This window comes from Orbicella franksi, chromosome 2 (genome assembly GCF_964199315.1).
Source record: "Orbicella franksi chromosome 2, jaOrbFran1.1, whole genome shotgun sequence".
In the NCBI taxonomy this organism is placed as follows: domain Eukaryota; kingdom Metazoa; phylum Cnidaria; class Anthozoa; order Scleractinia; family Merulinidae; genus Orbicella; species Orbicella franksi.
The window spans coordinates 7,420,801-7,441,019 of NC_138146.1; the positions used below are offsets into that span (position 1 = coordinate 7,420,801).

Consider the following 20,219-nt stretch of genomic DNA (forward strand, 5'->3'; position numbering starts at 1 on the left):
AGTCTTGAAGTAAGACCCCTCGAGTTACTTTGGCTGCTTAAAGTAATATAACAGCAGAGTTGAAGAACTCAAACAGAGTAGAAACGTTTTCATACAAAATGAAATGTCTTTTAGAATAGTATCAAAACTATCTAATTCATCGTTGGTTTTTGGTCTGATCTCTGATAAATGTAACGTATCAATTCCATGCAAACTGAGATATTCCCTGTAGAAGACGAAAAAAACTGTTACAGGTTTAATAACAAAAAGTGCAAGTTGTGGTATCTTGGCCGACGATAAGGAAGTTGAATGTGAAAGCCGATCATTCTTTTGTTTGAGTTCAAATTCGACCAAAACTTCCGCTTTTAAGTTCTGAAAATTCCAGTTGCGAATGGACCGAATGGCCAACAACATTTTCCCGAATTTCTGGAGAAGAGAAAAACCTCGGTCAACAGATACACTCCGAGGCTCCGTTTCTAAAGCTCTGTAATTTATGGTTGAATAGAAAACGATAGTTCGTGTATCTAGCCATAAGTGGTAAATATGATCAGTGCCATGAAAATACTATTTGTTGCATTTATTGTTCTTATTTACAAAGGTTTCGCATTTAATGAGGGACCAGTAGAGGTTTTGCGAGATGCGGAATGAGAGTAAAGATTAAGGCAGGATATCGAATGGCAATATTTTTTATGGAGGGATGCGGGGTAAAAATATTTCGGTGGGAACGGCATTTGTTCATCTTGACAGACGGGATGCGAAGACGCGCGGGATGCGGGATGAAAAACGGAAAATCACACATTGTGGACGTCAAAGATATATATTCTGACTCGGGATTGAGCTGAAAATGGTGGCGGAATGCGGAATTGAAAAAGCCTATGTAGGACCCTCCTTACCGAAGCAGCCCAGATCTGCGATTCCAAGGTCGTCCACAGGAATACAATAATGTATGGCTTTGCAGATGTTACGCTGAAAAAAAGGGGAAAAAAACGTTCACCAAGTGCGCCAAATCTTTTCTGGTGATCTGCACGATCCAGCACGACATGCAGATCATTTGCGAACCGGCTTCACATGATCCGACGCCAGTCAACGACCCATTTGGCAAATCGCTCGTATTTTGACCAAAGATACCCTTAGGTGGCCTTATTCTAAAAATCATATTTAAATGTTCCAGCGAATTTTTATTTTCTAGAAATTGGCAAAAATTTGAAAGCGAGGTCGAAGTACAGTTCTTCGTGTAATGAAATAACCGAAATAAGGTGCGAAAACGAAGTGTTTTTTAAGTCTTAAAATAAATTCAATTGACTTCAAACTTCACACAAATGTGGAACAACCATTCTAATTTATTTTTCGTTTTAAACTAATCTCAGATATGTTGATATAGTGGTTTTCCGAACCATTTTAAAAACACCTCTGAAGTGTGTTAAAAATAACGGCAAAATATAAGTCATGTTTAACAGCATAAAAATGCATCTGGTACCTCAATTTTCGATTATTTTACTTTACAGCCTTAAGAGATCATTATTAAACATATACCATGCCAAGTTTCATGCTCGAACTCGCAGAACTTCCCTTTGAGAAAAACGAAAACCTATGACAATGTGTTGGGCGCAAATAACAATATTTGTACACGAACAAGAGACAAACCAATTTCAAATAAAAGGCTATCATTAATTGAAATCCCGTCAATTCACTGCTGTCAGTAGAAACACAATGTTCACTATATAAAAACTGTTTTTAGACGTTTTCAAAACAGTGCGCTTTAACTCTGTTTAATTTCCTGTCCGCCGTCATGTCTAGTTTGTCATCGGGGGAACAACACCATCAATGGTTGTCATTATAAACGCAAGAGATTTCCTAGACTGCGAGCAGTCTCTCTTTTGCTCGGAACCTTAATTAATGTTCTCGATTCACCAAAACGCTTCGAGTTCGTTAAGGCACAATAAGGGTCAACTTGGAATGCTGTTTAGCATTAACTGGGGATGTTAAACGACTTTAAATTAATCAAGTTGAAATATGCTGAAGCAAATAATTCGGTAAGCAGCCGATCTTGGTTTAAGTTCAAGAAGTCGAGAGGTTAATCCGGCAATGTATTACCAGTACAACAACAAAATCAAACCGAAGTCATCATAGCAAAATAATGAAAAGCCCCATAAAACAAAACTCGCGCGATGCACGACCCTGTACAACATCATCGTCGTCGTCGTCGTCGCCGTCGTCGTCGTCGTCGTCATCACAATCGTCATCATTTATTGTAATTATCATTATGTCAAGAAACTTAGTATTCAACGAGAAGTACATATTAAATTTCGGTGAATTGCTTCAAATTGCTTCTTCTTGTCATCGAAATTCTTGGACATGCAAGGAAATATACTAACTCTTGTTACGCTAACATTCTGCAAAAAATTCATAATTTTCCGCCCAAGAGACATTTTGCTATCAGAAGTGGTTTTTAGTTCAATTATTAACTTTTCGGGGACAGATACTTAAGATCGATAGCAGGGAAATGCATTCTACGGCATAAAATCAAAAGTCGGGCCAGCATTTGGCCCTACATCCGGGTCTCCAGTGTCGTCAATAGGCGTGCGCACTAAGTTCCTCAAGTGTAGGTCAACAGAATACATTAACCCAAGAGCATCTTTCAATGTGTCAGGGTGGCCATTAAACACGTTCTCCAGTGATTTCAATAGTTTGGTGTAGATCATGTTAAACCTTTCTGCCTGCTTATGGGCCTTGGAGCCCTCTACGTATTTTGGCATTCGGGGATTGGGAACCATCGGCCAAACTCCATCAGGATCGAAGGGAATCCGGGTACCATTGAAGTAGTATGTGCCATTGCACAGCTGAAGTGAAGACAGTGTGATGTTAATAAAGCTATGGAAAAACACTAATAAAAAAAAAATCCTGCCAAAATTTAAGCTGTTACGTGTGAGAAAAACAAATCTACAAAAGCAAAGCAAGCCAAATAAACGAACGAAAAAAACAAACAAACAAACAAACAAACAAATTTGAGCCTACGCTTAGGAAAATAAAAAGAAAGTCGGATTTTAAATACACGTTCATGCATTTTTTTCCATCGATTAAACTGAATAAAAAATATGAAGTTTGTTTGAGATGTGATTCATCTTAAGGAAAATACTTCAAAATTTTAAAGCTGCCTTAATTAGTGAGAGATTATTGCGTCCTGAGGCATAGTACGCTCATGATGTACATTTCCTTGGAGAAATAAAACAAAATACTTCGTTGACTATTGTGGCGAAAATGTGGTGAAATAGGAACAAACACAGTCATTTCTTGAACATATACTTACTCATAAGAAGCATCATACCTTTGTGTAATCTACCACAGTTTTGTCACCACTGTCGTCTGTTGGCAGCACCGTCTCCACAACTTCAATTTCGTGCTTCTCAGCAACGGAGTAGAATAGGAAGTAATGGGACAAGTACTTTTCACTCCCTGAATCCCAGGCAACGGGGTTACAAGGAGAGCTACCTTCACCTTGATCAATGATGTCCTGGATGGCTTCCAAGGCTGTAAAGTAGTCATAAACCTTAATGGTATGTCCGTGTACAGACCATTCACTGAAGTCAACCTGTCGGCCCCTGTCTCCGGTGAATATACTGTTGTTTCTCCCGCAATCAGTGAGATAACCGAGGGCATTCAAAATGTGATTGTAAAATCCGCCTATTGTGTTGTGATGCTTGACAATTTTTATGTCGTCGCCTGGAAAATGACCGTGCTAAAATAGACACAAAAACAAGCAAACAGAAGTTTCTATGATTTTCTGATCAGAAAAAGAAATGTACTTCATTTTGATTCGCATGCTAAACTGCTAAACACGGCACCCCTTTATTTCCATATTTCCTAGTTTGTGTGTGTTATGCTCGACTTCTAACTTTTGTCTTTTTTTTCCATGTGTTGAATTTCTAGCCATTCACTTTAAGTATAAACTTTCAACTATTGTTTTTTTTTAATTGCCTTTTTTGTAAATGTCTAGCGAGTTATTCGTTCTTTAAGTTTCTATTTAATTTTTGGCAGTATGAACACTCTTCATGTTTGAATTTGTTAAACTACTGCTTTATCTACCAAGAATGTAACTCAAACGTAAGTGAACAAGTGGTTAAGTGACTGAATTGTAATGCATGCATTCGTCCTTCCTGGGAAGAAATTTTCCTCCCATCTTCGTGCAAGGAGAGTAGTACTTTGTTTTAATTTCAACCTATTGTATAGAGCTTGGAAGAGGACGTAAAAGAACCTACAGACTGATTGAAAAGAGTGGGCAACGTAGTTTCCGGTGCTGTGGTATATCTGCCCTCACACACACTTCAGGGTTGGGTGGAGGCTGGGCGATGGGCTGACCACCTGTCTCCAAGAGTTTCTGTTGGTCTTGGAAACCTCCTAGAAGGTCCTATGCGCTACTTAGCGCGGATAAAGGGGCGTGGAGCACAAAATCCCCCACAACCTAACGCTGTTAATATCATGCAAGAATTCCCTCTTGGTTGTAGTTACCTTTTCGCTGTTTTGCTGGTTTGCTTCTTCCTCGCTGTCCCCAAGGTTGCTCAGCGGGGAAACCATCCGACGAATGCTTTGCAGTTGGTTTAGTTTGAAATCGTTAAACCAGAATAATAGTACCGCATTAGTCTGGATTTGTTTAAACCTATTATCATTAATGACATATCGGAAGACACTGATTTGAGTTCCGTCTTCTCTTTTATCAAAATAATTCACCTTGCAATTATGTATTAATGTTCATTGAACGCACCATAGTATGTGGTGCAACAACTGTGTGCAAGGTGTCTGATGTCACTCGACCCATGTCAATTGGATAGAGAAGTTTTTCAAACTACAGTGAAATTGTTCATTTAATAATATATAGATTTAGAAGAGAGCGGAGCTCCTGATTGCAATAACTGACCATAAAGGAAAAAGAGAATTATTTTTTCCTGGATCAGAAACTCAGAAAATGATCAGTTGTGAGCATTTAATAGTTCATCGTGTGGTTTTGGTATTTTTTTCCAGATAAATTTTAACAAGCTATACCCAATAAGCCTAACCAAGATTATATAAATTACGTACGCAATATATTAAGGACTTAATTTCCAAGAAAATATTGTGCAAGGAATATGTCAGAAGAAAAGTCAAGAACGCGCCAGGGGTTACTTTACGCCGAAATTCTGCCTTTCCGAGTACTCCCTCCTTCTCCCCCAGAGAAATAACCTGACTTGAGCCCACGATCCAATCGGAAAACCAGTAACTGCTCAGCGGTCAACTTCAAAATACATGCAACCTCGATGAGCTCTAAACCTAAGCCCGCGATATGGTCACGTGATACTCGTCAGCGGATTGCTTGTTGTGACAGCTGTCAATTAACAATAGCTTGGATACCCAAAAATCAAAGATGTAGCCATGGTAATGGTGCTACTCTCTTAGTTTTCAAAGTAATGGCGTGCGGACGTACGGACAACACAGCGGTCAAACGTCTGCGCATGTGCGAGCAATCGAGCAACTAAAAGGCGGCCAAAATATTTTCATGACATTGTTCTTTTCGTGGGTCATCGGCATCCTATAAATGACATTTTCCTCGTTATTTATATATTTGTTTATGTTTTAGCCTGTACAACGAGAGCTAACAGAAATAAGAGTTAAAAATTGTTCTACCTTCTACTTGTTGCAGGTCTCTTCTTTTCCGCGGTATGTATTTTCCGTGTTCCTTGAATTTTGTAGTTTAGAAAAGATTTTCCCACCTGGTCAAAGACCAGGTACAGGCGGCTTGGAATCGGTATTTTGGCCAGCTATGCCCCCATGACGATGGGCATGAACATTGTTTGTCGTTTCGATTCATCTCGCTCCTGCCTGTGCTTCAGACAACTCCAGGATCCGGAAGGAATCCCCACAGTCCTTACCAAAATTTTTCCAGCTCGTCTGAGCAAAGCCGAATCACTGCAATTGTCTTTTTCTTCTCCCATTTTTCCTTCTTTTACGCACCGTTTGTCGCCCGTTTCCGGCGTCACGCATCGTATGATTAATAAAAACAAATAAAAATATACTACGCCGTCGACTCGTAGCATGACACGGGTTTTCAAGACTTATAAACGTTTTTGGTAAAGCTCAAAACAAAATGGTAAATCAACAGAATACCGGTAACTTAGTAGACTTTGTGTCTGAAAAGTCTTAAGTTTTCCTTTTACCTGCTTTCTTTTCCTTTTACAGATTTCTATGAACTTTTCAACTTTTTTTCGTAAATTTTGCGTGACACCGGTTGTTTCCCATGTTTTCCTTCAAATTTTTGCGCGGGAAATTGGCGCGCGGCTGCCAAAATATGTACCCATTTGCACGTGTCCGACGTTTGACCGCTGTGTTCGTACGGACGGACGTACGGACAGTCACGTGACAACCACAATTTTTCAGATCGATGGGTTACCACATTTTCTAAGGTATGGGGCTCCGCTCGCGCGCCTTCGGCGTGCAGGAGCTCCGCTAATACATTACCGCAACTCCATTTTGCACACTTTGGGTACCTCTCAAGTACAGGACCTCATTCACAGCTATGACATCTTGCAGTTACCTTGACAAACGCCTTCAACGTAATTATTTTCATTTTTTCGTTTTTATTTTTATCCTAGAATACTGCTGCTTCAGTTTCAACTCCTTACTTCCTGAGCTCAGGAAACTTTTAGACTGCCAGACTGATTTAGTCTGATTTAGTGGATAGTCGACTTAACCGTACAGATTTTACTCTTGGTATGAACATTGAAAAATTTGTCCATTCTTAAAAAGCTCCAGTCGAGGAATAGAGCTCGACGCGACTACATACCATGCAATAAAGATGAAATTAAACATATGAAGTGGGTCTGAGCCGAGCATAACCGAGGCATAAATAGAGCAACAAACGATTTACATACTAACCCTCAAGAAATTGCTCCCTAGAGAATGAAGTGAAGCATGAGGAAGATGGGTCGTCATCAATCAGTGGATCCGTGATGATCTCCATGTGCATTGAAGGTACACAGTGTGTTCCCTTTTCAAACTTGTGGCAGTGTTCCTTCTCTCCCGTGTTTTTGTGTCGATGCATGAATGAAAATGTGTGTTTGAAACTTGATATTCGTTTTTGCTCCAGTTCCGGCTGCTCGATTTTCATAAAAATGTTCCTGATAAGACCAAGCGAGAGTTTTTCAATGGGGACAATAAGTCCAGGCTGTACTCCACCTGGGAGACGGGAGGGATAATGTGGAATGAAGTCCTTTGAATACAGAGATGGTTTGCCTCCAACAGCGTTAAGGATGTTAGCAACAAAGGCCATATGCATCATCTCTTGAATAATTATTGCCTTCATCACCCTTTGGATTTCAAGGTTATAGCTGTATTTGATAGATGCCAAAGCAGTTAAGTACGTGGGGATGGTTGAATGCTCCAATTCTAAAGCAGTCTGCAGGTCCTTTCGGAGATTTTCAACCGAGTAAAAGTTCTTTGGCTCACCAATAGGTGGCTTTTCTTTGGACAGCCATTCGACAATAACCTGTCGTTTGGAAGCTGAGAGATCGCGTGTGACGGGCATATGATTTGGATGAGACATAGGCAGTTCCAAGCTCATTTTAATAGTCTTTTTGCGTTCCACAACTTCGTAATAATTTCCTAAGTCTACAACGTTTTGAGTCATGACCGGATACAAGTTGGCGTATTGCTTGAATATGGGAAATACATCATCCAACCAAGTTGGCTCTACCCCCTTGAGCGTGTATTGGTCCCATACAAGAATAACAAAAAGCGAGTTAAGTAGCATCAAAGGGTTGGTTTCACACATGCTTGAGCAACTCTTGTCCTGACTTACTACCGAGTAGAAAAATGGGTAAATCTGTCCATCGATGAAACTCCTGTTATTTTTAGGATCTTTAGCTTGAATGTCAAGCAATGCAACTCCGTTTTCATCTGTGATTAAATCTGGTGGATCAGGTAAGGGGGGTTGGCCAACCTTAGGTTCGTCTGAAAATATGCTGTCACAGCTACAAGGTTCTACTCTGACGCGCTCTCCACGAAGAGGCTTTCCAAACTTTGTGGCAAGTAGCTGAACAGGAGCTATTTCACCAGGATTCTTACGAAATGTCCATTTGTTGAATGGGTGGATATCAATGCCATCTTTCTCTTCCGCGAGCAGTATTCTTTCACATTTGAGGACAGGCAAAATTCCGGATGCCTAGAAACCAACAATGGGGGACAAAACTCTTAGTATAATTAAAACGATATGCCTTAATTTCTTCCCCTTTCCCCCTCACCCCCAAGCAATGTTGTAGTTTGTGCAGCCCTGTACACTTAAGCCTGTCCTGAAAGTGTTTCTTCATCCCAACATTGTTTGGACGGGGGAGGGGAGGGCCATTCCCGGTATCCACGTGGTTAGAGAAGTGTATATTATGCTACATCTGATTATTTGATAAGTTAAGGATGTGAAAGCAAGGTTTTCTATAACTGTTCCAAGGATTTTTGTCCTCCATTGAAGGTGCCTTGTATTAGAGAAATACACGTGAGATATAAAAAAATTTACTTCGCTGGTGCGCATGGTTAAATCACAACATAACACGCTCATAGTACGTTTCACATTTAGCTTTAACAGATTTTGACAATTATTCCATAGATTCCACTTGGAATCAATCGTGGACAACATGAGCAAAAAGGTGCCTTCCAAATATTTATCGATAATTTAGAAAACATAATTAGCAATTATCCTGCAAAATCGCGCAGAATAGAGTCTAATACTTGGCTAAAATCAGGGGATATTTCGTAAACTTGCGCGACAATTGTGTTATAGTATTGAACACACATGGATATCAAAGTACAGTTTATTGAGTGTTTTGCAGAATAACCGGAAAACCTACCATTTTGCTCCCCGAAACACGAAATTGTGTATATCGCAAGATATCAGTTGTGTGCGTGCGACAGATATTGAGTGCAACATGCCATGACTATATTTGGACAGTGTTACAATGTGTTCGATAATAATTTGTAATCATTTATTACGCTTTTGCTACTTACGTCGATGTTGAGAAAATAATGAAAAACGTGTACATTAAATAAAATGATGCATACTGATCATGTACCTCAGCAACAACCAGGGGATGGTTGCTCAATGTTTCCATCTCGTTATCTGTAAGAGATCCTAAGGCCGGGAAGATCTGGATTCCAGCGGAATTTTCGTACCAGTGGGGATACTTGTCATAAACCATACCAAGCCAGAGCAGATCATCAGAACACGTCAGCGATGGATTTTCATTTAAAGGTAAAGCAACAAGGAGACCCTCAAAAATATCGGTAGCTATGGTTCCATTTTCGTATATTGGTAAACTGTTGCCAAAGTCGACAAAAACTTTCCTGTGATGTTGATCGACGTAAAAAGGCGTATCCTGAAGATGACTCGCCAGTGACTTCATCATGCGGCCATGAGTAAAGAACGGTGGGGATTTCCGCCCTAACAAACCAATTGTACCTGAAAGTAATGCCAAAATATTTCTTCAAACAGTACTTGACAAATGATGTAAACGTATTCGTAATAAGAGGGAGTGTGATGGCATATTAACAGTGGTGAATAAATGAAAGATGTATTTTTCTACGTTATCCGTTTAAAGAGTTCTTCAAACGGGAGTCGAACCTATGGTCTTTTGAATACTAATTAAATGCTCTACCCAGGAGCTCCACGAGACTCGTGGGAGTTTAAGCCATTAAACTAGGTCCATGTGACGAACGTCCTGCATACTGCTAGGATCTGAATGTCGATTGGTGGCAATTATTGACAAAGAGACAACATGATGGTATATTTTAAGCGTGGAATGTTTCAAGAGTTCAAGGCGCTTGGAGGAGAGACACATGAAAAAACATCGACGAAGCTTGTCAATAAAAATAACATTAATTATAAATATCAAGGATTTTAAAAAGGATAAGATCATAAACAGTAAGAGATGGAGAGGCAAAGATATATGCGATAAAAATGCTTCTCTAGAAGGAAAGAAAAGTTAAGAGTTCAGTTTTGAAACAAACACAGAGGAACTGCGCCTAATGTCAGATGGCAGACCATTCTGTATCCCCGGTACTGGCACGGAGAAAGATCTTTCCATAAATTTTAAGTTTAAGGCTCTTTTCTTGTGGGGGTATTGAAACGAGCAGCTACATTTTCGGACGTTTAGGATAATACTCTACCTGTAATTCGTCCAGTAGTAAAATTGTTTTTCTCATAATTCGCCTGGTACATGTCCACGTTAAATCGCATGGATAATTTGTCGCTGGTTATGTTGAAATTGGTCATTGCCTTTTGGAGCTGTTTGATGAATGGCGAACCATTTCCATTATCTATCCATCGAATATTTGACAAAACTGATTGGTAAGCTGCCCCAAGGGTAGAATCTCCTCCTCTGTTTTTTATCATCTTTTTCCACATGTACTGAAAGGGGACTGGCATATAATCAGCCGAAAACAGGTTCCCAATTCGAATCCTCCAGCCCCAAATCTCAGAGAAAGTTTGGGCCTCGGTGTCCAAGTCGACCATCTTTGCCCACGTTCCGTTGCCACCGTCTACAAATTATAATGATAATTGAATTTCAGTAAGGCCAAAAATTATCGAAAAATTTACTTGAAAAGGCTTCGCCATCAACGAACTTGTGTCTTTTTTAAATGACATTTCATTTTTTGCTGTAATCTTTCTTTTTCCTCCGTTTCCCTATTCAATATTGAATACTTTACGGACCATAATGCATTACACATCTTAACTTTGAAATCAACTTTCCAAATGTAGGCTTGGTCTTTTCCGTCTTCCCTGCCTATAATTAATTGACGCAGGCTAAGACGAAATTGACTTTTCTATTTTCTAGTCTAAAAAGAATGTTACTAGAAGTTCGTCGTCGCCCATACAAAAATGTCAGTTTCCGGATGTTTTGAATGGTTGTTGAAACCGTTCTACCCATGGGTAAGAGTGCTTTTAGAATAGGGATTCTTTTATAACAACCTCCATTTGTCTTTTGTTTAGGAAATTGCACTATAGATCTCTAAGACATTCAATCAAATGTCTCTAATATAATCCGGACTTTCCGTTGTGATACCCAGGCCATTAATTAATTCTCTCAATGTCGTGATGGTTCAATACAATCAACTTGAAGATAACTTAGATAATTCGGTGAGTCTGTCAAACAGCAGACACTAAAATGTTAACATTGTTATCATCATAATCAATCATATCGTTGTAATAATACTTATTTCAAACATTTTATCTCAATAGGCTTTACAGTCCATATCACCTCGTATCTTTGCCCCCATGAGTGGTTCGGATTCCTTATCACCCTCATCTTCTCCCACACAGTGTCCATTGGCATAGCACACATGACTCACTGAGCCAGTCACGCTCCATTCGCCGCTGCCTTTTGGGTTCCAGTTTCCTGGGCCTTGCAACAGGTCTGCCGCGACAAAGTTTTCGGTGTCGTAGCGGGAGGGGTCGTTATTTACGGTTGATACATCAGAACGAAAAGTGCCACTGAAGTGGAAGTGTGGCCAGAGTAGGTAGTTCATGTAAGGATCATTAGGAAGTGCTTCATCAGCTGTGAAAGAACAACATGGTGCGCAAAGGATTTTTTTTTCTTTTCTTTTTTTTTCTTTTTATATTTCTATTTATTCAACGTATTACATGAAACTCATCTAGCACTTATACAACAAATTAATAGGACTTACATTACTTACAAACCAGGTTGATACATAAAAAGCGGAACAAAAACGCAAAAAAGAAAAGAAAGGAGGGCTCATAATCAATGCAATCTAGTGGAGTCGCAGAACAATGTTCAATTTTCCACTGAATTTCAATTTTACTTTGCAGTTCCTTAATGTTCGGTATCTTTAAAAGTGTCTTGGATGCATATAAATATTGCTTTGTACATAGTGCGAGAAGGTCTAGTCTGCGTTTTTGGCCCACGGTTAATTTACATTTTGGCCCCATGAGGTGAAAAAGGAATTGCTCAGTCGAGGAAAAACATTTAAATTGCTAATATCATTAAACCAATCCAAGTTGCAGTTATAGATTGACACCGTTACAGGGCACTCCCCAAAGATGTGGATAATGGAATCTTGACCGGAGCATAGGGAGCAATGATCATCTGCACAAAGGTTTAGAAAACAAATCACGGTGTAACCTTTGTTTCTTCCTGTGATTTGTGGTGTACACGAATGGGGTTCTGTAACACCACAAAGACTCAGTCACAATGTTATAAATGGGAAGAAATATAAAACAATATTTTTATCACTGTTTCTAAAAAAATTACTTATATTAACGATTCCGTCGACCCCTCAAGAATTCCGAGATCACAGTCAAACTTGGAGGGTAACTAACTAGCACGTTTTCTATAACGTTACAGCACAAGGAAAATTACATCATGATCTCCAATCAGATTTTGCCAAAACCCTAGAAGCACACCGAACTTGAACAGAATGTAATGAAAACCGATTTTTGCCACAGTAACATCAACTGATTTTACTGTTGGCTGACCTACTACTATACACCAAAATGTTTTCATGCAGATTAAGTTTCAAAAACGCCACTAGGTTTGGTTGCGTTTACCTTCATAAACCTTCAAAGTCCAAACGGGCTGAATCCCCCGACCCCACCCTCCTGGCCGGTCTGGATAGGGAAAGATTCTTGTCACAATGATTGCATTTATTTTGAGTCACAATTGTTCAAAATCTTTTTACTGTTGGTTCATAGCTTTTGCTTCTCCAAGGGAACCTAAGATAAAACCCAACAGGTGGGTGATTCAGTCCCCACCCTAAAGAAAGGTGGCATTCAACCCAAGCTACCCCCACCCCCCCTTCCGTCGTCGCAACCATCCCCTCACAACAAGGACTTTGCTTTTCTGTTCATTTCAAGAACTCAATAATAAACGGTACAGGATAGTGGGCTCTCTGGTTTTCTCATTTAAAGAATTTTACAGTCACGCTTTGTCACACATGCATAGCTAAATCTAACAGACATTGAACACTCGTCAGCATTGTAAACAACCAGAAGGCAGTTAAATCTAGAAGCAAACATATTGTTGAAAACTCGATGAAAAACTTCATCGCCAACTATTGAAGGTCTCATTTCTTTTCTTTTCTTTTCTTTTCTTTTCCAGAGGGGGGTGAGTAGGTCTTCGGATCGACGGATTTGGCCTTAAAAAGCGCACAAATTGTGAATTTTTGCGGCAAATCGAGCAGATTCGCGGATTTTGAAAACACAGTGGATCGTGGATCGGCTTTGAATTTTGGCGCGGATTCCGGATTGTGCCTGTCTTGATGTTCAGATCTTGGGTCCTAAACGAAATTTGCATCATAGATCTTTCTTCAGCCTTGGTCGGTACCTTAGTGAGTTCATCCAAATTATTTCTTTTTTGCGAACGAAGCTCATTTTAAAATCAGGTGTGAGACTGTTACTGGAATTGTACTGTGTTATTGTCATCAAGCATGTTGCCTTCTTTACTATTTGCGTAAAATTAACAATGGCAATCACATTTACTAGTTTACCTTTGAACTTTTACACATCTGTTTCCGGATGTGGTTATGGTTTCGGATTTGAACAAAAAATATCGGCGGATCGACGGATTTGGCAAAAAAGGGCACCGATCGGCGGATTTGGACACCCCTCAAAAAAAAGTATCACAATCCGTCTCAACACCTTTGCGCCTTAATTCCTAATATCTAAGTGCCTTCGACAGCAAGACCTATTTTGGAAATCATTTTTCCTGAGCAAACACCTCCCCAAACGTCCGGAAATCCGCCCTTATTCCTCTATCTGTTGCTACTCGAACCTTTGGGTCAAGAAATTGCTTTTCAAAAGCTTCGCGTAGCAGGATTAGGGCTGCTATTACAGTAACGAATAGCACCACTGACGTAAAGGAATTCATTTCGGTTCATTGGGGTTCCACTCCTCCCGATTTGATCCAGATCAAACTATAGCAACGATCAAATATAACGTGGAATGATAATTCGGTCACGGGACTAAACCTCTAAATTCCGCGCATTCGCAGACAAACAAAGTCAGGCGGATTAACCCCACTTATTATATGGCTTTGGCTTGTGGCCGATATAACGCGCGCTCTGATTGGCTAAGAGCGAGATCTGAGCGGTCATTATGCAGCCGTAATGCCCACGGGCCGATTACGGATTATGCAAATTAGGAAGAGCCCTTCTCGGAAAATTCAAGCGCATTGAAGCGATGAAAGCCGATTAAAAACAGTAAGAAAAGTAAATTTAATTCCGAGTAGCTCAAAGTTTAGGGATTTTTCCTTAATAAAATATGTATAGAAGTCCTTTTTGACTTACCGGTAACCTTGGCGGGTACTAGTGAAAAACAATCAAGGTTTGCCGAGTGTTGAGTAAAGCTAAAATCGCTAAGTGAAAAACACCATCGGCAGATGTGTCACGTATACTGAGCAGAACACCACGAAGAAACTTATAAGTTATCATCTTAGTCACAACAATTACCGAAATATTGAGCTCCGTTTCAGTTCTCATCAAATAGATTCCCTCGCTTTAACACAAGCAAGTGTAAATCAGCTTCCAGGATCATCAGATGTAAACAATCGGGCGGTTTCTGTCGGTAGCAGTGTTTCTGATACCTGCAGGAAGTTTTAGACGCTCACAAGGCTTCAAAAGTTCATTCATAAGTCCCAGAATGAAGAAGGCCAAGATATGTTGTCGAAAGCGAATGCGAAGATCGAGTTATTCGGAGCAGTGCATTCTGAAGCGTTCGTATTTTCTTTCACCGAAAGACCCCGCCGTTGGTTTGGACTATTTTGTAGCACTTTCTGTCTCAGTTCTATATGCGTTGACGTTTCGCCACAAAAGTTGGAAAAACTCCCTCATCAAGTTGTGGCACCACGATACTAAAATACCTTTTTGAGGGCTGTGAAAATCATTTTTCTCGTAAAGAAATAAAGTGGTAAAGTTCATTGACTGTGTAGTTTTGCCCTGGGTTTGAGACGATGAATGAATCGGTAAACGCGCATATCGCCGGATGTAAATTGACAACTTCCGCTCGAATAATTTTTTTTTCTTTAATTCGTGAGCCATATAATAAACAACTTAATAACCGAGAGTGAGGTCGTTACGGGAAAATCTCAAACCTCGGCTTACCGTATTGACCTCGCTATCGCTCGGTCAATACGGCAAGACCTCAGTTTGAGATTTTCCCGTAACGACCTCACTCTCGGTTATTAAGTAGTTAGTATGCACCATTTAAATTTGCTATACTAGTAATAATAAAAACTCAGAAAGTGCGTTCGAAGTGATGCAAGTAAAATTAATTTACAAGCTGTGGTTGCCTATCAGGTAACTCGCTGAGGTATCCCATTACAACTATATATACCTATCAACGATTCCGACCCCGTCCAGAATTCCGAGATCACAGTCAAAATTGGAGGGCAGGTAACTAACTAGCACGTTTTCTATAATGTTACAGCACAAGGCAAATATTATTGGAATAATAGTTATTTAACTAGGTAATAATTATTTTACTAGACTTTTAAATGTTTTTGATGGTGACAATTTTCTTTCTTTTAAATTCAATTTGTCCTAAGTGTCGCCGTGTGAATATTTTCTTTGTCTGTACTTGTTAAGTTGATTAGTATATTTTAGATTGTATTTGTGTTATTTAGATTATTTGATATTTTGATTTGTAGTTTAGTCGGGTTAGGGAAGGGTTTTTTCGGGATATTTTTTCGGGGGGTGAGTGTGGGTGTATTAACCAAGTAGGGGACTTGTGTCCTATTGTTAAGCACCTGTACTTGTACGAATCCATAAATAAATAAATAAAAAATAAATAAATATCTCCAAACAGATTTTGTCAAACCCCAGAAGGGCACCTAACTTGACCAAAATGTAATCAAAACCGATGGTTGCTACGGTAATACCAGTTTCAATGCACGGTCAATATTGCGTAGCTGTCAAAATGTAATTACTTATGCTAAGGGAAGGCGAGCACAGGATACTTCACTTGTGTGTGTAGGCTACATGTCGTAAGTTGCCGTCTCGTAATTTTGATATTAAATTTGCTTGCTTGGTTACAACAGCCTGACCTACTACTGTGTATAAAATCAGGTTTGGCGGCTGAATCCCCCCACCCCATCCTCCTGGCCGGTCTGGATAGGTAAAGATACTTGTAACAGTGATTACATTTATACGGAAGCCCCAAAGGGACATCCACTTCTTAAAAATGGTATTTTTTTTGGTAAATGGGAGTCTGCTTTTCGAAAATGGGAGTTTGTTTTTCGAAAATGGGAGTTAGTTTTACTAAAATGGGAGTTTGGTTTTCGAAAATGGGAGTTTGGTTTTCGAAAGTGGGAGTTTGGTTTTCGAAAATGGGAGTTTGGTTTTCGAAAATGGGAGTTTGTTTTACGAAAATGGAAGTTTGTTTTTCGAAAATGGGAGTTCGTTTTTTCGAAAATGGGAATTTGCTTTACAAAAATGGGAGTTTGTTTTACGAAAATGGGAGTTTGTTTTTCGAAAATGGGAGTTTGTTTTTCGAAAATGGGAGTTTGCTTTTCGAAAACGGGAGTTTGTATTTCGAAAATGGGAGTTTGTTTTTCGAAAACGGGAGTTTGTATTTCGAAAATGGGAGCCTTGTTTTACGAAAATGGGAGTTCGTTTTTCGAAAATGGGAGTTTGTTTTACGAAAATGGGAGTTTGGTTTACGAAAATGTGAGTTTGTTTTTTCGAAAATGGGAGCTTGTTTTACGAAAATGGGAGTCGATCCTGATTTGTTTGCGCGTAAACAGCTACATTTGAATCATGTGGTGCCAGAACGACCAAAGGAGGATTAGACATATACATCGAGCTTGAGAAACATAAGCTCGATCAGATAGCTGCAAAAAACATTAAAATGTCTCAAGATAAACGTATAGCTTTCTTGAAGTAAAGCTACGGCGTCTCCGAAGAAAAACGTACGAGGGCAAATATGATATCCATGATAACAATCTCTACTGACTACTGTACTTGCAAACAGTTTTAATCGCAGCCGGGCCAGGCGTCACAATATAGATTGCAAGTAAGCAACATGTTCACGGTAAATTTCGTATTTTGGTCCTTAAAAGAAAATACTTGGAGATTTAAAAACATAGCTTGCAATAGAAATGAGCCAAAACAATGTATAAACACATGGCAAATTACAGAGGTGTCACACTCGACGAAGTGACATGCAGATAACAGCGGAAATCATGCAGACCTATGACCTATAAAAATTTGCCATAGCACGATCTAACGGCTCAACTCTACTTAAAATTCCTCCTTATAACACAACATGAAGTGCCCTTCATAAACACGAGGGAAGCGACCAAAACAAATCCGGGTCGAGTGACCGAACAGAGAACGGCAAATGTACAAATATCACGAACCGTAGAAGTCGTGAAGGCTAGTCAACCCTATTTTACACTGAAATGCCGTCAAAGACACACAAAACAACGAGGTCGAACTTCAAACAAATAAGGATTGAAAACGTTACATTACGCCATTGGCTAGCTCTATCTTGACCAATAGGAGTCGTGTTTGGCCTGTCAATCATTTTCATCATCAAAAAAACCCTCCCATTTTCGAGAAAACAAACTCCCATTTTCGAAAAACAAACTCCCATTTTCGAAAAACAAACTCGTATTTTCGCAAAACAAACTCTCATTTTCGAAAAACAAACTCTCATTTTCGAAAAACAAACTCCCATTTTCGAAAAACAAACTCCCATTTTCGAAAAACAAACCCCCATTTTCGCAAAACAAACTCCCATTTTCGTAAAACAAACTCCCATTTTTAAAAAAAACTAACTCTCATTTTTGTAAAACAAACTCTCATTTCCCAAAAACAAACTCCCATTTTTAAAAAAACTAACTCTCATTTTTGTAAAACAAACTCTCATTTCCGAAAAACAAACTCCCATTTTCGAAAAAACAAACTCCCATTTTCGAAAAAAACAAACTCCCATTTTCGTAAAACAAACTCGCATTTTCGTAAAACAAACTCGCATTTTCGAAAAACAAACTCCCATTTTCGAAAAAGCAAATTCTTCATCTCGAAAAACGAACTCCCATTTTTCATAAGTAGATGTCCCTTTGGGGCTTCCGTACATTTATTTTCAGTCACAGTTGTTCAAAATATTTTTACTATTGGTGCATATTTTATGCTTCTCCAAAGGGAACCAAAGATAAAACCCGACAGGTGGGTGCTTCAGTCCCCACCCTAAAGACAGGTTGTATTCGACCAAAACTAGCCTTACCCCCCCCCCCCCCGCCTCCACTCTCCGTCGTCGCAACCACCCGTACACAACAAGGAATTTTGTTTCCTTTTGTACAGGATAGTGGGCTCTCTGGTTTTTAAAAGAATTTTACGGTCACGCTTTGTTAGACATGCACAGATATTGAACACTCGTGAGCATGCATCGTAAACAACCACAAGGCAGTTTAAAAATCTAGGAGCAAATATATTGTTAAGAAGTCAATAAAAACCTTCATCGCCAATTGCAACTATTGAAGGTCGCAATCCTTTTCCTTTCCATGATTATTTCCAGCTTCCTCATACATTTCCGACATAACAAATTACGCCATTTTAATATATTTTGGATTGCAACACACAGATGTATCAAGATCCGTCTCAACACCTTCGACAGCAAGACCTATTTTGGAAATCATTTCCGCTCACCTCTTTCCTGAGTAAACACTTCCCCAGACGTCTGAAAATCTGCACTCTTTCCTCTGTCTGTTGCTACTCGAACCTTTGGGTCAAGAAATTGCTTTTCAAAGGCTTCGCGTGGCCGGATTGACGCTGCTATTACAGCAACGAATAGCACAGTTGAGGTAAAGGGGTTCATTTCGGCTCCAATGAAGTTGCGCTCCCTCTGGATCAAACAGTATAACGACGATCAAATGTAACGTTGAATGATAATTCGGTCACTAAATTCCGCGTACTCACAGACAACAAAGTGAAACAAAATACGACCAATCAACGATGTTCAGTCAGGCGGAATAACCTCACGTATGCAAACATTTATTGAGGGTGGCAAAGGGTTTTTGCGTGACGCGTGATCGCCGCAAAATTAGTGGCGTGATGCGTGATTGAGACCAAATTAGCCGTGTGACGCGAGACAGGACACCATAACGTGATGCGTGATTTGCTATTTTACAAGCCCGTGATACGTGATTTACCAGTTAGATTTCCGTGATAAGTGAACGTTTTTTGAACTAGAAAGATATCATTCATTCAAAGTAAATAGTAAATAGAGTCTTAAAGAAGATAAATAATTCGTGGCAGACGCCACACCATTTTCTGGTCTTTTTCGTCCTTTTCTTATTACTTTGATCTTGGTGGATCTTCATGGTACTATAGGTCCAAACAATTGTTACACAATAGGAATAAGTAAATTGAAATAGTTAAACTTTGCGCAAGGACTATGAGCTGCAGTGTTATGTTTGTCCATTTTGTCGACCGATGATTTTTAGCAGTGCATCAGACCATATCCGAATCCGGCTGTCGTATGAAAGGTCTGAAAGAATGTCGTCCAAAAGGGCCGAAGCGATAAGGGAGGGAACACAGACTTGATAGTGTGCCACCCAAAATATTACAGTTGTCGAGCCTCTTCTCCTTGAAATAAGAACGTCTCCATTATACGAGTTTACATCTCTGTGATATATAGGCTGAGCCAACAGTGGAACCCTGCCAGAATCCAGTCGCCCTCCCATTGACCGATCCTTTGATATATTTTTTTCTGCGTGTTAAAAAATGGAATTTCTTACACAGGAATTTAGCGATGCCCCCTGGCCACATATGCCTCGAGTCACGTGGACAAGAGGCAAAGAAACGTATTCTGTCGTTTCTAACAAAAGACCGACAGAGAATGGGGTTTCTCGAGCAAACAAAAGAGTCACTTCCGCAATCCCCACCCCCTTCGAGAGTAGCCGGACCCCTCAGACAGTGGCCTGGTAAATATTGAGAAATATGGTGACCTAACATAGATACAACAAAATGTCTGAATTGGTGCTGCTGAAACAAAATGGTCGTTTAAAAATCGTCCAACGATACATGATAAATACCGTAAATCCTAGAATTGACGCCTGGGGCGCCAATTTCAAATTTAGGAGAAGACGAGGGGCGCTTATTCGAGGGAGGCGCTTAATCGAGGGGGGGAGGGGGGGCGCTTATTTGATTTTTCCCAAATCGTGGCCTGACATGATCATTCTTGTCATACGACATCTGCGGGTAAACAAAGACAA

At 39.7% G+C, this 20,219-nt stretch overlaps 1 protein-coding gene and 1 pseudogene across 2 annotated transcripts in view; one reads left to right on the plus strand and one right to left on the minus strand.

Annotated features, from left to right (window-relative positions):
* Positions 1-20,219, plus strand: part of LOC145479904 (uncharacterized) — a 148,882-nt gene that overhangs the window by 69,192 nt on the left and 59,471 nt on the right. The window lies entirely within an intron of this gene.
* Positions 162-18,963, minus strand: LOC145479945 (uncharacterized; annotated as a pseudogene). The gene is made up of 8 exons (XR_014048482.1): positions 18,652-18,963; positions 11,250-11,546; positions 10,159-10,530; positions 9,066-9,451; positions 6,919-8,167; positions 6,542-6,603; positions 3,305-3,715; positions 162-2,819 (listed from the first exon to the last, which is right to left on the minus strand). The product of XR_014048482.1 is annotated as an uncharacterized LOC145479945 (transcript).